The 6,308-nt window shown below is 49.9% G+C and overlaps 1 long non-coding RNA gene across 1 annotated transcript; it reads right to left on the reverse strand.

The window, feature by feature from the left end:
- Positions 1-601: 601 nt before the first annotated feature.
- On the reverse strand, positions 602-5,576 carry LOC116954142 (uncharacterized). Its single transcript, XR_004404700.2, has 3 exons — positions 4,306-5,576; positions 2,220-2,441; positions 602-1,521 (listed from the first exon to the last, which is right to left on the reverse strand). It is a non-coding gene; the product is annotated as an uncharacterized LOC116954142 (long non-coding RNA).
- Between the last annotated feature and the right edge of the window lie 732 nt (positions 5,577-6,308).

Genomic DNA, 6,308 nt, shown 5'->3' on the forward strand with positions numbered 1-6,308 from the left:
GGCCACGAGATTTCCAATCAGATTTGATAAAGGGCAGCCTGCCCTGTTTTCCATCACGGAGCCTTCAGCTAAAACAATAATGGGTACCACTGCAGTAGAGGGTTCAGTTTAAAACGAAAACAAAAATCCCTCCCCCCCCAAAAAAAAATAGAGGGATGCTCGTTTAAGGGCAAGCGAGCCTTCTCTCAATCTCTGCGCAGGCCACTGACATTTCGTCAACCACGGGCGGAAGAAATCCCGTGGAATCCAATATAACTGTTAACCTTCTCCTGAGTGGCAAGCCCGAAGCACGGGGTTTGAGTTTGGCTTCCAAGAGGCCACAGGACAGCGGATTCTGACTTGCGCCTTATTGCAGCGCGTGTTGTACGCGGAGTGGCGGCGTAACGGTTGTCGTGCCGTACGATGAACGCCGAGGCCCGAGTTCGATTCCCGCTCAGGGCCAACACGGGTGCAGGTTATCTGAGCCGGTCGCGAGCCTCTCTGAACAGGACAGGTTGCACGGCTCTGGGAGGATTCTGGGATGGAATTCGTCATGACAGCAAGAGCACAATCGGGATGCAATTCGTGGAAACTTAAAAAAAAATCAAGAAAAGGTTTAACGCATGCTAGGTTTAGCTTACACCAAACTAATATTTATTATTGTATTAATCCAACCTGGGCACAAACCCTGGGTAACAAAAAGCTCAACGCACTCATCAACAACACTGTGACCTTAAAATGATGTGTAGCAGAATAAAATAAATATATATTTGGCAACGTTTTTGTATCAGGGTCTCTCGTTCATAGCGCATGAACAGAGGCCAGAGGGACAGAGTGAACGGCGCTTGGAGTCAGCACTTAACGCAATGGAGCCTGATGAGAATCTAATTAAAAAAATATTAAGCAGCTCTTGAGTACCGAACGATGTACGCAGGTCGAACTTCTTTCGCACCATACCTAACCGACCGCGCTAATCGGAGATGCGGCAAACCCTTCCAATCAAAACGCATGATGAGACAACTTAATTTATATTCAGTCAAAATTTTCGTTATCCATATATACAAATGTTTGCTGGCACGATGCATTGGGTAGCAGAGACGTGGCTACTGGCGTGGTTCCGCGCAATGAAAGCAACGGGGAGCGGACGCGTGGGCGTTCATTGGCACGCAGGGGCGCGACTGTTCATGTTTCTCTTGTTCAATGTTTTTTTGTTTGTTGCGGTTGCACGCGATTCAAGAGCCGAATGGCTCACAGGGCTATACCTAATAAATGAAACTATGAAACTATAAATGAACTATGACTGCCGCTCCTCGCCATATCCCAGAGGGCATCTCATAAACCGCGGTTGCAGGCAGCAGGCCGCCACGAACTCAACAACTCCCACGGTGGCTGTAGCGCGTGGGTGCGTAGAACGACGTCGACCATGACAACACAGTCGATACCGCCACCATCTTCGAACCGCAGTCCACCACACGTCTCCTCCCTCGCTCTGTGCGGCATCTCCGCTGGACTTAGGGGCCGTCCATAAATGACGTCACGCACCTAAAGGGGGGGGGGGCGCAGACATGTGTGACGGGGGAGGTGGGGGGTTGAGAAATATGACGTCACATCAAAATGCTCAACTTTAAATAAATATAGACAACACGTTCTACTTATATTCTTGGTTCTTTCGGTAAAGTCACGTAGAAGGGAAACAATAAAATAATAAAAATATAAAACAATATTATTTTATTGTCTCCCTTCTACGTGGTGACTTTACCGAAAGAACCAAGAATATGAATCCCTGCAGTCACGAAAGCTTTAAATCAAAACGTTCTGCTTAATTAAATAGACTTTTTAATAAATGTTTTCTCCTATAACATCAGAGTGCAGCGCCACATTAAATACGCACTACAATGACAATAGTTTAAAGCGATTTGAAGCATGTTTTATTTTTTTATTGGGGGGGCAGAGCTTTGTGACGTCATATTTGAGGGGAGGGGGTCTGACTTTTTGTGACGCCGTGTGACGAAGGGGGGGGGGGTTCAAAAATCGTCAAAAATCGCGTGACGTCATTTATGGACGGCCCCTTAGAGCCGGGCATTGCTGAGCTGGTAACGGCTGCCTGTTTAGAAGGATGGGCCGAGCTATTGAGCGCGCAGGCGGCGCAACTGCGTCGGGAAGCCACCGGCCAGAATAACCTAGGATATAAAGTGGCGGGGGGGGGGGGAGTCGCATGCAAAGGAGACCCAGGCACTCACACAGGACCCACGCGCGTAGCGTGTCGAGTGCGGGCTGCGGTGCAGCTGCACGGAGCGCCTCGGGCGCAGAGGTGCGACTCGGAGGAGTAATTGGACACTGGGGCCCCGATTCCGTTCCGTGCAGCTCATGCCAACTCCGCGATGGCCAGGACCCCTGTGGCAGCACGCGATCGTGGCTAGGTCGCTTCTGAACATAAAAGTTCATGCCTCTGTGGACTTTACCTGGAAAGATACAAACGAAAAAGTTGAGTTTCGATGTGTATATTTTTAAATGAGTTTTTGGTTTACTATTCGTATGCTTTGCGCTCCTGGGCGTCTGGCGAAAAAGAGCTGAATAGCGCATCGCATTTACCTGCAGAAGACATATTCTGATTCTGAAGGTCGGACAGACTGGCATTGTTTATATGTATGCGATCAAACCCCTAAACATGTCTATTCTGGATGGTAGTGGTCGCGAGTGGTTGTTTTCTCGTCGAGAGATTGGCCCTGCTGTAGACATACATTTAGAAATTAATACAACTGGCTCAATTATCACCAATAACAATGATCCCTATGCATTGAGCTTTGAGGGGGGGGGCGGTTATTTGAAGTCGATGTCTCTCACGATGTAGATTGTTTTTCTTGTTACAATCGAGAGGGATGTGCCGCCGTTTCGATCTACCAGCGCGCCAGTTAAAACCCTGGGGCAACGTTTCGTAGAATCGCTGCCCACTGCCTCTGTCCACCCGCGGCAGGGCAACACGTGGATGCTGCACAGTTGGTCGATGGGCAGGTCGGCGTGGTGGGGTGAAGTGTGGGTACCTTCCACCTCTCTCAAGACGTCCGGTCAGGGGGAACAATTCATTCAGAAATACTCAGAGGCCTTCCGCCAGCAGTGGCGTGAGCAAGCTGTTGCAGGGCTGTAGTTCTACGGGCTGCGTGAGGAAGAGCCATTGCTCGAAACGTCGCCGATTACGTTTTTATTTTATGGCCACAGTGTTGTTGTTGTTGACGAGTGAGTTGTTGTTGTTGTTGACGAGTGAGTTGTTGTTGTTGTTGGTTGTGCATCATTGCCAACGCGGCAACAACACGGTAGGAAGATATTAATAACGTCGCCTGGTTCACAGGAGGTCGTGGGTTCGATCCCGACCCTGACGCCTGCTGTATACTTGGAGTTTGCGTGTCTCTCTCTCTCCGTGGTCGCGTAGATGTTTCTCCGGGTCCTCCGGTTTTTTCCATCCACACGCGTGATGCTGATTCTAAAGAATCAACATCACTCGTTTAGAGTATTTGGTTGCTGCTATAAATGTACACATGATGATAAGCCACTTGATTGAAATATAATTTGTGGCCACGTCGCTTCTAAAATAAATGTCGACATAAATCAGTGGGCCTTACCTTTTAAATAAAACAAATAGTTTAGTAACAGCGGCAGTGGCATCCCCAAATAATTAGCTTTAAAAAAGTTATATATTGTTGTTATTTCCAGAAACCTCCGTAAAAACTTCCGCTTCTCCGTGAGAGTAGTTGCTGCAGTACTAAGAAGTACTGCGTCGTATCTCTGCCCCTGGTGCATTGGTTGGCGAGTTTCGGATCGACAGACACGTGGCGAGATGAGACAATTCGCACAGTGTGTGTTACAGAGAGGCCGAGATTGCCTTCTTCAAGGAATTAATTCAGAAAGCTTAAACAAACAAGCGCCGTGCTTATGCCGTTGCCTTGAATGTAATCACAGGAAGACTTTTGGGCTGTGCAAGCTATATCCAGGGCCAAAAGTTCTGTGCTGCAATAAAATGTGTAACTCCTCTATATAAGAACAAACACCTCAAAGTTGATGAAATTATAGTTTTTTTCCCCGTTTTCTCTTTTAAGGCAATCGGATAAGGGGGTGGTAGCAGCCCTGTGATGAAATGTAGCTGGACGGACGTTCTATCCACAAAGGCTTTTTCATTGCAGAAAAAAATCCACGCAATGTGCCCTCAAGGAAGCCGTGTAAATTCCACATTCCCGTGGCAGGGACTATATCCATAGACCAAGCACTGTTGACTCCCGCAAAGCTGTGCTAATTTTATCGACCCCACCCTAGAGCATGATGGGTTGAACCAACCTGCAAGCAGGAGTTGTGCTCCCAGCCTCCAAGTGGAGGCTGGGAATGGGCTCCTGGACGGCCACGCGAGGGGAGATTCACAACGTTTACGTGACCCACCAACCCCCGCCTCAGTGCTGGTGATGCCCCAGCCACTGCCCGGCTACCAAATATGCAGAAGCAAAGGCACGGAATTAGTCATCAGCGTCGTTGTGGAGAATACTCGTGCATGAGCTAAAAAAAAAACGGGCTAACATTGTGGCTGCATTATTTGACTCCAGCCTCCATGCACTGTTATATCTTATGAGGCGTTATAACGTGTGTATATTAAAAAAAAACTAAAATCGTCTTTGTCTACGCTCGCTGCCTGAGCAGAAATAGAGCGAGAGACAGAGACGGGAGATGGAGAAAAAAAGAATACAACGGAAAACAGCTCCGAGTTTAGCATTCAGGGATAGCGACGCCTCACAGCGGGCCAGCGAATTGAGGCTACTTATTATCCTCGGGCCTCGCAAGAGGCCCTGCGCGCATTGCCGCCCGCCTCTCTGTCCCGTGGATATCAGTCGCACCACTCAATCCTGTCCCTGCAATTACGCGTGCCCTAACAAGGCCCTCTGCGCAATGCGCTCCAATATGGAGCCCCGTAATGGCTCTCTTATTTAACGCTTTTAATGACCACGGGCCGCCTAAGTAGAGGGCTTATCAGTGTGAGACGCAGTAAATATTGTCCCCCTTAGCCATTTAAATGTGCACACGGATACAGCAACGCAAAGGCGATTTGGAGTGCGTGACGTTAATGACGCGCGCACACTGGGTCGTGGTAAAGGTACAGCCCTGCAAGTGCCCGCTGACGCCACCGCTGCCTGAAGATGCCACCACTGCAGTGAGCTCTAGGGAAATCTTCTAGAGGGTGGGTATCTTTGGCCTACTCTTCTCTGCGGGCCGGACGTCTTGGAAGCGGTGGAGAGCACCCACACTCAACTCAGTACACGCGGCCTGCCGATCGACTCCATTGTATGTGCCACACGTATAGTCGTGTAGAAATATACCGTACATGATGTGTCTACATGTGGGGAGCGGTGATGCAGTGGTTATCGCAATGCGCCGTTAGACTCCAGGCCATCATCAGCGGTGATTATCTGAACCTGTCATGCCGGGCCGGCCCTAGGGCGACTCAGCCTTAAATGTGTATCTCGTGGGGTGTGTGTGGGTGTGTCAACAGCAGTACTGCTGGGGAGCGGTGGTGTGGCGGTTAGCGCACTACGCTTCGCTGTGACCCGAGATCGATTCCCGCTCACGACCAACACCAAGTGACGAATATATCTGAACCGGTCCTGGGTCTCCCCTAGTTCGACTCAGCCTCAAATTAGTACCTGGTGCGGTGTGAAAACATGGCCATTGGGGAGACAAAGGCGATCGGGCGTGGTGCTGGCCACCCATCCCCGCGTGTACCGTTCATAGGTGCTGGCTAACAGCACTTGCCCCTACAGTCTGTTAAGGCTACACGGGGGATCTTTGTATTTTTAAACATCAGTGTATGGAGAGACAAAGGGCACGATGGATCCGACCACACCACTCACTCACTCCGTTGCTGGCCATGTCGGCTCTTCATAGACGTGGCACCAACAGTCCGTGTCGGGTACACGAGGGAAACTTTGTCTTCGTGTCTAAATGCGCACAGTCTAGATACCACCCCCGTTATTAAGTTGTGCATATTGCTCAGACGCGCGCTTCTTTGCGAGTTCCTATTAAGGCCGAGGGGGGTGGTGGTGGTGTTGGAGTAAGCGCGTCGTTGTCTTCCCAAGTGCTGCTGACGCTCACAAAATGCAAGCGCGGTGCCCAATTCGGACCGAGTTCACCAGGGGAATGATGCGCAATGCTTGGAGGCTCCGATGTCATCCGTCACTGGCGTTGCATCGTGCAGTGTGGAAATGCCCCTGGCTTTGATACGAACGCATCGCTCTCTGTGTGTACCGCTGTCCGTGGAACAATATTGCGGAAACTTGCTGTTAACGTGAAACTAC

This window comes from Petromyzon marinus, chromosome 54 (assembly GCF_048934315.1).
Source record: "Petromyzon marinus isolate PM22_M1 ecotype Great Lakes invasive population chromosome 54, UKy_Petmar_22M1.pri1.0, whole genome shotgun sequence".
NCBI classification, from domain to species: domain Eukaryota; kingdom Metazoa; phylum Chordata; class Hyperoartia; order Petromyzontiformes; family Petromyzontidae; genus Petromyzon; species Petromyzon marinus.